At 31.7% G+C, this 15,531-nt stretch overlaps 1 protein-coding gene across 7 annotated transcripts in view; it reads right to left on the bottom strand.

Moving 5' to 3' along the window:
* The window catches only part of Rbp6 (RNA-binding protein 6), a 648,561-nt gene that overhangs the window by 180,642 nt on the left and 452,388 nt on the right, over positions 1 to 15,531 (bottom strand). The window lies entirely within an intron of this gene.

Below are 15,531 nucleotides of genomic sequence, written 5' to 3'. Positions count from 1 at the left end.
CATAATATTATTATTATACTATATAGGGCACAAACCCGGTAGCAAAATAGTCTGGCTGTCCTACTATATTTAAACTTTTTGGGCTGTATTGTATCATATTATTATTATACTATGTAAAACACAAACCCGCTAACAAATTAATCTGGCTGTCCACGTGTCCAACCTTCTATTTAACTTTATAGGGCTGTATTATATCATATTATTATTATACTGTGTAGAGCACAACACCGCTGACAAATTAGTCCGGCTGTCCTACTATTTAGCCTTTTTGGGCTGTTTTGTATCGTATTATTACAATACTACGTAGGGCATAACCCCGCTTACAAAATAATAACTAATATAAGTAAAATGAGATGAAAATATATTTAAATAACAACCTAACAGTGCTTTTTGAGAATTTTGACCGAGTTGTTAAATTCTACAATATTTCCTTAAAGTACTTGAAGTCCATCTTAAGGTACCTATATTGGTAAACAGAGTTCTCTAAATAACTTCACAAATTAATTTAATTTATAGAAGAGTTATATTTCTGAAAAATAATGGACTCCAGCCGTCAATACAGTAAACCTTTGAAAATAATCTCTTGAAATTGATTGGACATTTAATTTCAGTGGTCACTTAATTCACCTTCGCCGTCAAGTAATGTTTTAATCGACTGAATTCAAATCCAGAAGCGTTTGCACAAAAGGATTTCCACGAGTTACTTGACTAGAAAAAGCAATTTCATAGTTTCACTTTGAACTTTAATTTCAATTTTTTTATCACAATGGACAGGATCTGAGGGAAATGGTGCTTTAAAATATCAATTGGCAAACTTTTCTTCATTATTTACTTTTCGACAAATAGTTCAATAATAATGCAAGTTAAAAAAAAAACAACTTTTAAACCCAGGCGAAGCCAATAAATAATAAATTTTAATAAATAATATCATATACAAAAACCATTTAGTACAGGGTGTATAAATTTTTATACACCCTGTATAAACTCACTAGAATAATTTTAATGTTACATTTGTATTCTTTCTATTTCATTTTAATTTTTTTTTTAATCTTATTTGATTTTTTTTCTTTTCATGTAATTGTATATTATATCTCGTTATAGTGATTTGTTTTTAAGGTATTATTCCGTGTTGCGCTTCCTCTTTCTTTAGCCAACGTTTCGGACAGAAAACATTCAAAATTACACATCTGCCCTGATGATGGACACTGCAATGCTGTCCTGAACGTTAGCTAAAGAAGGAGGTAGCGCAAGACGGCATACCCCAAAAACAAATCAGTATAATTATTTTTGCCTTGAAAATCTCAAATCATACATTATATCTCGTGTATTTTTTTTGGTTTTGTACCATCCACCAAGTCCTGTTTAAATAATAACTATATTACAAAAAAAGCGGTTATCAAGTCTGCAAAAGTAGTCTGACAAAACATGAAATTTGAATAGTAATTTAAGTTTGTTAAAACCTGGTCCGATGTAAGAAACATAGAATTCCCCAACCACATGCCATCGTAACTTACCTGAAACAATAAAAAATACAATTAAACTCGACGTATTGGTAAAATAATTGATATAAGAAATAAAGCATAAATCATTATGGCAAATTTTCAATATTCAAAATATTTTAAGCAAACTATTGTACTTAGTATTTACAAAGTTGCTTTAAAATCATTTCGATTGAAATGCCTCAAAGCGAACATCAAGGCAAGTGATGTGGAATATTTATTTTTGAGTGTAGAATTTCAATTTGTTTGCATTTTCATAGTCTACAGAATGACACAAGAGAAAAAAATATCAAATAAATGATAGCTTTTGATAAAAACTGTTATGAACTATATACCTACGTACTTCGTTGGTATGAACGTTTGGATTTTAATACAATCGGCTTGCACGTAAAAAACTGCTAGTAGTAGGTTTTTAAAATTAAATTTCCAATATCTAATTAAACTTAAAATTAAATATAAAAAAATTCCCTCATACTTTTACTTACGCAAACCCCCAACTCTATCCAGTTAAGCCAAGAAATCTTTTGTTCAGATTTTGGTCAATTGATTGTTACATATGTAATATAATAACGTTTTTTATACATTGAAAATTATACAAAAGAAAAACAAAAAAACAAAGAAACAAAAATATTATAATTGCAATGAAAAACTGATCATAGTAAATTTATTATTTTTACAAGTTTATTAATTTAAAAATGTTTATCCAAAAAAGTTAACAATATTATATTTATAAGGAGAAATGCAACCAGGAAGTTAGAATCTCATGAAGCGACAACTTAAACATATGTACGCACTGTTCTAAAACAGGATTGTTGACGGAAATCTGGTCTATAATACCCACCAATAAATAGATTAGGACTGACGACGAAAACATAATATTGCCAAATATACGGTGGGTACTTTTATCATCAAATAATTTAAGATATCAGTCAATAATAAATTTAAGTTTTTTCTGACATGCGAAAACCAAGAGAACATGTATTTTTATAATAGAAACGAGAATTGGTTCGAAAAATAATGATCGACGGTGGAACTAGTAAGGTCGGGGCATACACATTTCCCGCAGTAGTTCGTAGTTCCTCGTGGAAGTCCGAGTGCATTCCAGTCACGTGCGCGGCCGGAGCCTAAACTACACCTAATATTATCGGAGCCTCCGAGACTCTCCGAACCAAACAATATAATAGGATCCGATCAAACCTTATTTATCGTTCCAAATATGATTTGTGATTTGAATACGTTCAAATTACGTGCCTGCCAAAGTTGCCCATTCATTTTCTGCGAACGAATTGACTTATTTCATAACGTGATTAGCAAAGTACACAGAGGCCGCACTAACCACCGATTCCTACTCTATTCCGAATATTTACTTTAAAAAAATTTGAAAAAGCGAACCAACAATGAATTGCGAAGCCTGCCTAAACCTTATCACCAAAAATGACCATGCGCTCACGTGTGCCACTTGCAACATCGGATTCCATAACAATTGCTTAAATATCACAGACATCAATTTCAAAAAAATGTCATTAAAAAATAAACAAATTTGGAAATGCCCAAAATGCAAAAGCAGACCAAGCTCACCTGCTACGTCGGCCGCGACATTCGGACCAGAAGCCGACTCCTTATATAATCGTCTCACAAAACATTTTGATGACAAAATTTTTGAAATAAAACAAATGTTTGAGGAGGAAATTAATGACCTCAAAAGAAGCAGTGAATTCATCTGTAAACAATATGAAGACCTGCTATTAAACCTCAAACAAGTACAGGACATTCATAAAGAAGCAAAATTCCTACGTGAGGAAAACGAAAAAAAAAACAACCGAATCTCTTCCCTGGAAAGTCGACTCGCGGATTTAGAACAAGTCAAACTCTCCGACAGCGTGGAAATAGCGGGTGTGGACTTACGTACGGGAGAACAACCCGCGGAGGCCGTTCTTCGGGTAGCTGGCTCGCTGGGACTGCCCCTGCAACTACAAGACATCCGCATGGTGACCAGGACCCAAGATCGCAGGCGGAACACCCCGGTCAAACTACACATTGCCTTATACAGCCAAAAAACAAGGGAATCGCTGCTCTCGCTAAAGAAAGAGGCCAAAACCTTAAACCCAACCTCTCCTATCTTCATCAATGAAGTACTCTCTCCTTACTTCAAGGAACTGATGTGGAAAACGAAGCAAAGGGCCAAAGAAACCCTTTATCAATTCGTATGGTTCAAAGCTAATAAATTGCTTGTCCGCAAAGCAACTGGGGAAAAAATAATTGAAATAAAACATGAAAATGATTTGAAAAAAATGGGGATTCAACTGTAGATAACTGAGCATTCTATTATAAACTTCCTGTATTGCAATAAATCATAATGGCAGAATTATTTAACACATTGCAATCATTGCAACTATATTATTCCCCTACAAGTCCCATTTCATTAATTATTTCTACCGATTTTGTTTATTCTTTTTATTATCCAAATTATTTTAACACCAAATATTACTGCTCTAAATGTTTTTATTACCAAAACCATTTTAATTATTTTAACATCAAACCTTATCATTCTAAATCTTTTTTTTACCCAAATTATTTAAGTTATCTTATCATAAAATTTGATTGTTTTGAATGTTTTTATTACCCAAATTATTTTAATTATTTTTCCATCATTTTCTATTATAACCCAAATTATTTTAATTATTTTTCCATCATTTTCTATTATAACCCTAATTATTTTAATTATTTTTCCATCATTTTCTATTATAACCCAAATTATTTTAATTATTTTACCATCATTTTCTATTATAACCCAAATTATTTTAATTATTTTTCCATCATTTTCTATTATAACCCTAATTATTTTAATTATTTTTCCATCATTTTCTATTATAACCCAAATTATTTTAATTATTTTACCATCATTTTCTATTATAACCCAAATTATAACCCAAATTATCTTTACATTTTTATCTTCAAATTTTATTGTTTTAAAGGTCTTTCAAAGTATTTTAATTATTTTTACTTCAATTTCTATTTTTCCAATGGTTTTTATTACCCAAAGTATTTTAACTATTTTACCATAAAATTTTATTATTTTAAATGTCTTTACTACCCAAACTATTCTGATTATTTTATCATCAAATTCTATTATTCTAAATGTTTTTATTACTCTAATTATGTTAATCACTTTACCATAAAATATTATTGCTCTAAAGGTTTTTATTATCTAAAGTTTTTTAAGTATTTTACCATAAAATTTTATACCTTTAAAGGTTTTTATTATCCAAAGTATTTTAATTATTTTACCAACAAATTTATACCTTTAAAGGTTTTTACTATCCAAAGTATTTTAAATTATTTTACCATCAAATTTTATGGTTTAAAAGGATTTTATTATCCAAAGTATTCTAATTATTTTAGCATGAAATTTTATGTTTCTAAAGGTTCTTATTATCCAATGTATTTTTATTATTATACCATCAAATGCTATTGTTTTAAATGTTCTAATTATCCAAAGTATTTGAATTATTTTAACATCAATTTTTATTGCTCTATAAGTTTTTATTACCCAAATTATTCAACTTATTTTTCCATCAAATTATATTGTACCAAAGGTTTGTATTATCCAAAGTATTTGAATAATTTTACTGTCAAACTTTATTGTTTTAAAGGTTTTTATTATTCAAAGTACTTAAATTATTTTCCTTTAAAATTTTATGCTTTTCAAGGTTTTTATTATCCAAAATTTTTTCATTATTTACCATCAAATTTTATGTTTTTAAAGGTTTCTATTATCCAAAGTACTGTTATTATTTTACCATCAAATTTTACTGTTGTAAATATTTTCTATTATCCAAAGTTTTTGAATTTTTCTACCATCAAACTTTAAGGTTTAAAGGGATTCTATTTTACTATCCACAGTATTCTAATTATTTTACCATGAAATTTTATGTTTTTAAAGGTTTTCATTATCCAATGTTTTTTTATTATTATACCATCAAATGCTATTGCTTAAAATGTTTTAATTATCCTAAGTATTTGAATCATTTTACCATCATTATTACCATATTATTTTATTGTTCTAAAAGTTTTTATTATTCAACTTATTTTTCCATCAAATTATATTGTACCAAAGGTTTTTATTATCCAAAGTATTTGAATAATTTTACCGTCAAATTTCGTTGTTTTAAAGGTTTTTATTATTCAAAGTACTTAAATTATTTCCCTTTAAAATTTTTATGCTTTTCAAGGTTTTTATTATCCAAAGTACTTTCATTATTTTACCATCCAATTTTATGTTTTTTAAAGGTTTCTATTATCCAAAATACTGCTATTATTTTACCATCAAATATAACTGTTTTAAATATTTTTTATTATCCAAACTCTTTGAATTATTTTACTATCAAATCTTATGGTTTAAAAGGATTTTATTTTATTATCCAAAGTATTCTAATTATTTTACCATGAAATTTTATGTTTTTAAAAGTTTTTATTATCCAAAGTATTTGAATAATTTTACTCTCAATTTCGACTCCTATATTACTCATTATTTACCACCACTATCAAAATGTGTGAACTTTGTATTAATCAACTTATGTATCTTCGCAACCGCAACATGATCACTCAACTTAATATTGATACAGAAACATTTAACAACTCAGAACACACTTTTGACAAAGCGACAGAATGTAATTCTTTGTTCACAGAAAAACACAACTTAAACATAATTTCCCAAAACATTAGAAGTATTCGAAAGAACTTCGATAATTTCTCGATCCTCTTAAACGAAATAAACATAAGCTTCGACATTATTATCTTGACTGAATGCTGGTTAGATGATTCGTATACAAACCTAAACTTAAAAGACTATACAACTCTCCATTCCACTAAACATCTAAATCAAAACGACGGTATAGTAATCTTTGCCAAAGATTCACTAAACCCATCAATAACAGAAATCAACCTAACCGAAGCAAACTGTATTCAAATCTCCCTCGGAACAGACATCTCCATATTTGCCGTCTACAGACCCCCATGCTATAACAATCTCTCACCTTTTTTCAACTCCTTAAATAAACTTCTCGAAAAAAATAAAAAAACACAACAATTAATTATTGCAGGGGATATGAATATTAACTTACTAAACGGGCAACCAATAACCACAGAATACTTAAGTCTACTTACTCACTATGGATTAAATTCGACAATCAACTCACCAACAAGAATTACGTCAAACTCTGAATCCTGTATTGACCATATATTTGTTAAAACTAGGAAAAAAACATCTTCATCTATTATTCGATCAACGGTCACAGATCATTTCACTACTACACTAAGCATACATCATAACAAGAAACAAAAAGATGAAAAAAACAACTCCGTACAAGACAAAATTAATTTTAAGTGCCTAATAGAGGACATACATAAGGAATCTTGGTCAAATGTAATAAATGAACCCGACCCAAACAACGCGCTGAACACATTTATGAACACAGTTGGAACCTACATTGCTAAACATACAACAAAAATTACCCCGAAAAACTACTCACATAAAGAAAAAAAAATAACACCCTGGATCACGAAAGGATTAGTAAACAGCATACATAAAAGAGACACAATGCACATGCAAGTGCGCAAAAACCCATATGATGACAAACTAAAAAATAATTACCTGCTATATAGAAACCTTTGTAATAAATTAATCAAACAAGCCAAATACAAGTACTACAAAAAAGAAATAAAATCCGCCAAAAATGATCCCAAAAAAATCTGGAAAATCGTCAAAGATATTACTTTCTCCAATCCGAAAAAAGACTCGAAGATCAAAGTACTGTTAATAAATGGAAACAAAACCCTTACAAAAAATGAACCTGGTAAAATAGCTAATTTTATTAACTCCCAATTTGCAAAAGTCGGATCTAACTTGGCTGAAAAAATTCTTCTAAAAAACGGCACAACAGAAGACTCTTTAACCAAACTATCCTCTACCATACAACCAAATCATTCGTTTTATGCTCACAAAATAAGTACAAAGGAAATCTCGGATTTAATTATTTCTCTCAAACCAAATTGCGCTGTGGGCCCAGATAACCTCTCCAATCATATACTGATTAGTCTCCGAGAACATATACTTATACCACTTCAACATATTTTCAACCAAAGTCTCAGCCTCGGCATTGTCCCCGATCACCTAAAAATAGGTTGTATTACTCCAATACATAAATCGGGAGACAAAACGCTGATCTTAAATTACAGACCAATCACTCTGCTAAATTCGCTATCGAAACTACTAGAAAAAACTATGAAAAAAAGACTGCTCGCATACCTTGATAAACACAAACTGATCTCCACCCGTCAATTCGGGTTTCGAGCGAAAATGGGAACAGAAGACGCCTTATCGGAACTAACCACCTACATAGTGAAAAACCTAGATGGCGGTTCAAAGGTGTTAGGAGTGTTCTTAGACCTAGCAAAAGCTTTCGACACCATCTCACACAAATTACTCCAACAAAAACTCAAAAACATTGGCATAACAGGTCCACCACTAAAATGGTTCATTAGCTACATTGAAAATAGACAACAAATTGTAAAAATAAATAATCAAGAAAGTGACAAAGTAGGCAACAGGTATGGAGTACCCCAAGGCAGCGTCTTGGGTCCCATACTGTTTCTCATCTACATTAACAGTCTAACTGAGATAAGCCTAGGGAACATAGAGTACAAAGTAATCAGTTATGCAGATGACACTGTAATTTTATTCAAAGCCCAATCATGGGAAAACGTCTTCAAACACACGGAAACAGGGATGACTGAAGTAAATAGATGGCTAATAAATAATCTACTGACACTAAATATTTCTAAAACTAAATACTTAACTTTCAGTAAAACATTAGCTGGTCAGCCAGATAGTCGCCCACAACTTCATCTTCACCCCTGCACAGTTACCTCATTAACTAACTCACGCTGTGTTTGTGACAAAATTGATTATGCGCAAAATAATAAATATCTCGGTTTAACTGTTGACAATAACTTAAAATGGGATCTCCAAATCAACCTAATTACAAAAAAAATACGGAAACTCTCTTACGTCTTCAAAACAATTCGAAACATTATGTCACTACCTCAGCTAAAAAATATATATTTTGCACTCTGTCAAAGTATTCTTATGTATGGTATTTCAGTATGGGGAGCAGCAGCAGAGACTCATCTCAAATCACTTAAAATCAATCATAAAACAATAATCAGAATTATGTTTAGAAAGCCTTATCAACATCCGACAGAACAGCTAATGATCAACAATAACCTATTAGACATAAATAAACTATTCATAAAGAAGATCATCTACAAAAACTGCATAAAAATATCACCACACTTCATAACTCACTCGCAAAACACAAGAGCAAACACACACAATCAATTACAAGTACCATATATCAAATCAAATTTTGCAAAAAAACATGAATCTTACTTGGCACCACATATATTCAATAAGTTTGTAGCCCAAACAAAGACCTACGTCGCATCTAATAATTTGAATTGGGTATTCAAAAGATTTTTAAACTGGTTGAATGTCAAAGAAAGAAGAGAGATAAGTAATATTCTTAATATCTAAAATTATATATTTTCTTTTTTCTACTCTGTTTTTAAATTCTGATTTTCCTCTTATTTTATTATTATTATTTTTACTATAATATATATATTTCCTTTTTTTTTACCACTTATTTGTTTTTATGTAATTAGAAATTGTTAGTTACCAGCCTCAGAACAGACTTTGTCTAGTGAGGAGGGTAAGGAGAAAAATCATGTATGTACATAACTAATAATAAATAAACGCCCGGGTTGCCGGCACTGAAATTGAATTGAAATTGAATTGAAAGTCCCTAACGTTTGGTTTGATTTCCATGAAATGGATGAAAATATGATGGAAATTGACTGTATTTTTCTCATTCGTAAATTAAAAATAACTGCAGTTTGTGCAACACAATGACTAATTATGTATTTATTTATTTGAATACCGCTGAAATGTCCCAACTTCCCCCATCTGTCCGAAGACGATAAGGAATGTTATGAGGCTGGAGGGAGAGTAAGGAATGGAAAGAGATAGGGAAAAGAAATGTTGGGAAGTGCCTGATTATTCAGATCTGGTTATTACAAACAGCCAAAGCCATTTCAAGCAACGTTTTGATTCTGGATGGTGGTCGTTCACCAGAGCGATATTGGGAGTATCTTTCAACAAAAAAATAACTTTTTGTCATGAGGTGTGTTAAAATCGACTTGATTTTGTCACATGATTTTTTATGTAACTAACGTATCATATGATTTTTTCTAAAAGGGTTGAATTAATGACAAAATAACAGCATTAAAACGATTTTTTTGTAATGAGATATGTATGTAAACATCGACATGGGAATTTGAAATGTAAATTTATAACGCTCTATTTCCTTTTTTTTAGTTTGAAGAAACACCCTTACACAATTCTTCGTTGGATGAAAACCTCCCGGGGGTGTCTGCCACCTTCATTGGCATGGCAGATTTGTGCTCAACATACCGCGTTACGTTAGCAAATGACGTATATACTTTACACTTTAAATACAAAATTATGTTTAAGAATTTATTTCCTTTTGTAAAATGATTGCATCATCTGGAAGGGAAGCCAAAGCTCGAGGAACTTTTAAGTAAAAAATAGTTACCGCAAGTAAAAATTTCGAACTCCTGAACATAAAGTTTATAGCATACACATCAGCTCGGCATCGGATCAGTATCGCCTCACTTCTTTGCCTGGCCACCAACTAGCCGTCAACCAGCCGTCAACCAGCAGTCAACCAGCCGTCATACAGCCTTCAAAGCTACGCAGGCATACCACCGGAGCGGCTTAACACCTCCAAGGTGTCAGCGGGGTTACAACTGGGTGATGGTGCGGTTACGGCGTGGTTAAGACTGGGTGACCTATACCTTCTCGTTGGGCGTATACAGTCATCCGGGGGACGCCATCGCGCACCACGCGCCACCCCTGAGGTGATGCTGACACGTAAACGCAGTGAGTAAAGGAGTTGACCACGCACATGCTGACGACGGCGTAATGGAAGTGCGGTAACTATGAGTTAAGCATGTCGTTCGCTAGCTTGCCTCGAGGTAAGGCGATGCCGTTCGGAGCTGATTAGTGTGTGTTGCAGTATGCAGTTGATGAGAATTTGTAGCGAAAGATATTTTCGAAATATATAAGTACAAGTATTATTATTGAACTGTTTCAGCGCTATCAATTTATTGCACTTGTTTTGTCGTCTGCTGTACGCTGTTTTGATGCAACCCGTAAAAAAACATATCTAGTGAAAATACTCACCACCGTACCGGCGCTCGTGACCTTCTAGATCCGGAATGCCAAACTTAGATGTAAATGGAATTGCATTCAAAGAATGAAACTTTTTAAATTCAAAATATGTAATATGGCACCCGCCGTGAATGTCTCGCGGAACAAAAAAGGCGATCGGTCGTCGCTTCAAAACATCATTTTTCAGTTGTCATATTCTTGGTTTTTCCATTTATTTAGATTATTTGCTCTGGAATCTGATGTTTCCTAAAGGTAACTTTGTGGAACTCCGCATTCCAAACAGACAAAATAATAAGAACTTCTATCCATTTCAATAAGAATTAAGGCGCCGAGATTTAAAAGATCGCTCCGAAAATTTATCATCTCGGGCGGGATGACAATATAAGTAAACACGCGATGTTTGCCTGTCAAGATTTTCATGTTTCGTCCGCTTTTCGTGGATGTAAGCGCTTAGACAGGCGTTACACTTAAGCTTACAATATGCATAAAGAAACCTTAGTACTGTGATATTATCCGCAGTATTATTTATACGACTCGTGGAAACCTTTCCCGACACCTGCCGCCGAGAATATTTATAACAAGCGGGCGCGGCCGAGTAAACAGTCGCCACGGGCACGCAGGCACGCGGGCACGCTTGTACGGGGAACGGGGCACTGGATACAGCCATCCAACTCATAACACGAGTGCGTTAAAAGTGTCTCTAACTTAAATGTCGTCATAATACAGCCCGTCGAAATACCGCCCGGATTATATTAAATAACGGGGACCAGAAAAAGGAGAAGAAATGGAAATATGGGTAAGACGGGCCATTTGGAATGCAAATATTGTAGTGGAGCGCGGCAAACAAAGTTTGTAGGGCAAAGGTGGCAGGAACTGTCACAGAACGGCCACCGAGGCGCCATATGTTGCACTCCCTCTCGTCGCTCCGCGGGACGGCAGGCTGTCCGCTCCCCGTGCCCTGTGCTCCGTGCCCCGTGCCTCGGGCGCCGTGGTAGATCTGTAGCTGCTTGTTATCCTCATTTAATTATGACCGAGATTATAAACTAAACTTTTGAAGCAGTAGATATATTTCTAATGGAACCCTAGCACTTTTTAACTTAAATTATTATTATCTTACAATTAAAGTGCTTTATAAATTTGTTCACTTATCTAAAGATTGAACAATTAAAAAAATTATATTTAAATGGTTCTCCGTTTAGGCTATCGAGAAGTATCGGGAGGTAAATGTGGATAGCCTAATTTTACTAATTTCAGTATGCACTGTATTTGTGTAAAATTTATTATATTGTCATGTAAAGTGTTCCCAATTCGTATCTGTGTTCTATTATAATTTTATAAATGTTGTTTTCGTGTGTAAGTTCATTTCGTATTTTGTAGATTAAAAGACATTTGTTATACTTGTAAGCTTTTCTAATTTTCAATATGCTATTTCTTGGTGTATTTTTTTCGTAGATGCATCCAATTATAATTGAACAGATTTTTTAAATTGTTTCTTTTTTTTGTAAATCTTTTAAGTGTGCAATGTGTGTGTTTCCTCATATTTCTATTAGATAATTTAGGTGGGACTGGATAAAGTTAAGTTTAAGCCCATTTTTATTTTTTTAGGTAGAAGATGAGCTATTCTATCAAATATTTGAATAGGTGGAATAATTTTTCTTTTAGTTTTCTATTAAGTTCAGATGTTTGCGAATATGTAACCCAGGTATTTTTCACTATCTAGAATGTGTTGGTTTCTTTCTTTTATTTGTAATTGCTTATGCGATGGCATCATGTAACCGGTTTTTAAATATATATATTAAAAAATATATTGTTAATGTACTTTTAATTAGCTAGTTCTTTAATATATTAAGATCCACTTACTATAAATCTAAAAAAAATTCAAAGTTTTTACAAAAAAATGTAGTGTCATTAGCATTTAAATTTAAGATATCGTTTAAATATATATATTTGGAATAAGAGTGACCCCAGCACAAATCTTTGAGGAACTCCATGGTTCATCCTCTCCAATGCTAATATAATATTATGTTCTGTTGTTTAAATACGATTTGATAATTTTGAGGGAATGACCAGTTGAGCTTGTTTTCTCTATTTTTCTAATCAGCATTTCATGACTCACGGTATCGAAGCCGTTTTGGAGGTCCACGAGAATTGCTATGACATAGTTTCCATTATCTACGCTGGTTCTAAGTTTATTTATTAGGTCATTAGTTGCAGAAAGAGTTAGTTATTACCCAGAAATTCAACAGCAACAAGCTATATACATTTCGTGGCGCTTGAGCTCACCTTCTAACCTAATACTTATGTAGGTATTTGCAAGAAGACGGTTGCTTTTATTTCAAATGTAGAATCGTCTAAAGTAAAAGAGTCCCAAAAAAAATCAAAAATATTCTTACTCGTAGAGTTGTGTAAAACTGAAACGCCGTTTCTTTGATTAAAACACTTGTCGTGGGGTATTATAAGTTTATTTAATTCAAGCCGGAGCCATACATAAGTGTTTGCAATTAAAAAGAATTCTCTGCTCGGCTAATGGAATGTTTTTGCACATTTATTGCGATTAATTAAATCACAATCCGCTTGGCACTAAGGGGCGACTGGCGTGGATGGGGTAGGGTGGTGAGGAGGTGGTAGCGAGAGGTGGAACCGGGAAAGTTGAAGTCAAATCACCGAAAGTAGACTGTTATTCGACCGGGGAAAATAAGCTTTGGAATTGCTACAATAAGTTTGAGATGTCGCCACTACTCTTATTTTTGCTCCTCGGTATTTTTCTTGGAAAATCCGCTTAAATTGTTTTCTGTTACCAAAAACTACTAGGTTTGGTGCTGTTAAGCTTTTTCACTCTTTTTGGTAAGTAACCGATACTCACTGATAAACTTTTTCACAAGTTTACCTATTAAACTATGATAATAAAAAATCAGTTTAATAATGTTTTAATCAATTAAAGTGCAGTCTCGATGGTCCTATTTCTTTCTCTTGGTACATTTCTGAATTCTTTAATACGAATTTCAATCCCATATGATAAGAGAATAATATTTTCAATACAAAACCAAATATAGAATAATCATTTTACTAAAAACAAATGCAAACTTTAAAAAAAATCTTCTTTATTTTATTCTTGTTGGTTGAAGAAAAAAATTACACCGTTTAGAAAAACATGAGTAAAATTGGGAAACACTTTTTAATAGAAGTTTTCAGAAATTATTTGCAGCATGTATTTCTGAAAACGCTGTTAAAATAATGTAAATAAACAGAAATAATTTCTTATTAATTTCAAATTCACTTTGTACCGTCATTTTATCTAAATAAAATAAAACGCTTTACCCCTTACTTAAACGCTGCGAAATATTACGTGGCACGTAAGTACATAACAGTGAAAAACTTGATTATTACAAAGGAGTTTATTTGGTTAAAACGGTCTTACCACACCAAAATTGAACCGGTGTGAAAGAATCTAATTAATAAGACGGTTTGTATACAACCCCACTTAATCAAAATAATTGACATGTTTCAATAATAATTTTTAAAATAGTATTAAATAACAAGGATGTGTTATATTTGAAAAAAAAACGATTTTCAACTTTTCTTTTTTTATTTTTTTTTTTATTTATTGAAACATATAAACAAGGTTACAATTTTTTTAACAATATAAACACCAATATATCAATCACTCTCCTAATAAAGCAGCTGCTTGTGTTTAGGAGAGGACAACAAAAATATTTTTACATTCTTACATTCATAAAACTGTTAGAAATCTTATTGTTAGAGTCAAAGAGCTCGTGAGACGTTACAATAATGTTTATCATTCTGAATTTCATTAATGACGACATTTGGAAACAATTTTTTTATAAATGGTTTAAAAATCTTACATACTTATATTTTAGAAATAATAAAAAAGTGTTAACACTAGATTTAGTATCATTGATTACCATTTTTAAAAAAACATTTTTTTTTCATTATAAGCTTTATTCGTGATATTTTTTGTTATTTAGATACCTTTGTACATCTTACATCCTTGATTTCATTGTGTTGATTGGTTGAGCGATTGGTGTCATTATATGTATTTACCATATTCTTTAATGAATACCAATCCTCAAAATATGAATGAGGAAATATGTAAAACTGCTTACTGCAGTTTAAAGCCAATGGATTCACCTAGATTTCTTCATGTATCCCATATTTTTATGTTTTATAACTTTGGCTAATTTTGGAAAGAGATCGCTCAAAACGTTTTTGCAAACTTGGCAAAATCTGCGAAAAATTGCTCGAGTGGAAAAGTCTTTGTTTTACCCATTTTATAATAATTTTATTTAATTTACAGCTAAAATTATTAAATTTTTATAACAATTAATAATTAATCAACGTTCATTGTATTATTTTTTGTTTGTAGGTACTTATTTGTCTATACTTATTTGCTAATTTTTATTGATGAATTAATTTTTGATACTGACAATTCGAGATGGAGATCCGTTATAATGATAAATATGTTGAAAAAATTAAAAAAAAATTATATGAAATAATTAAATACATGAAAATATATGCAAATAAAATAAAATTAGTGTATAACTGTTTCAATAGATTATCAGATTAGATCAGCTTCAATATCCATTATCTTTGAAACCATTATCATTTTTATAAGCAATAATGATTAGCCTGAAACACTCATCCACATTAAAAAATTTCCTGATAAAAGATACATGACGCCAACGGAACTTGAACCCGTGTCCT

The sequence above is a fragment of the Hesperophylax consimilis genome, chromosome 8 (assembly GCF_061612785.1).
Source record: "Hesperophylax consimilis isolate HC1 chromosome 8, BYU_Hcon_1.0, whole genome shotgun sequence".
Taxonomy (NCBI): domain Eukaryota; kingdom Metazoa; phylum Arthropoda; class Insecta; order Trichoptera; family Limnephilidae; genus Hesperophylax; species Hesperophylax consimilis.
Note: the sequence above shows the minus strand (reverse complement) of the source record. Positions and strands in the feature narration are given on the sequence as shown.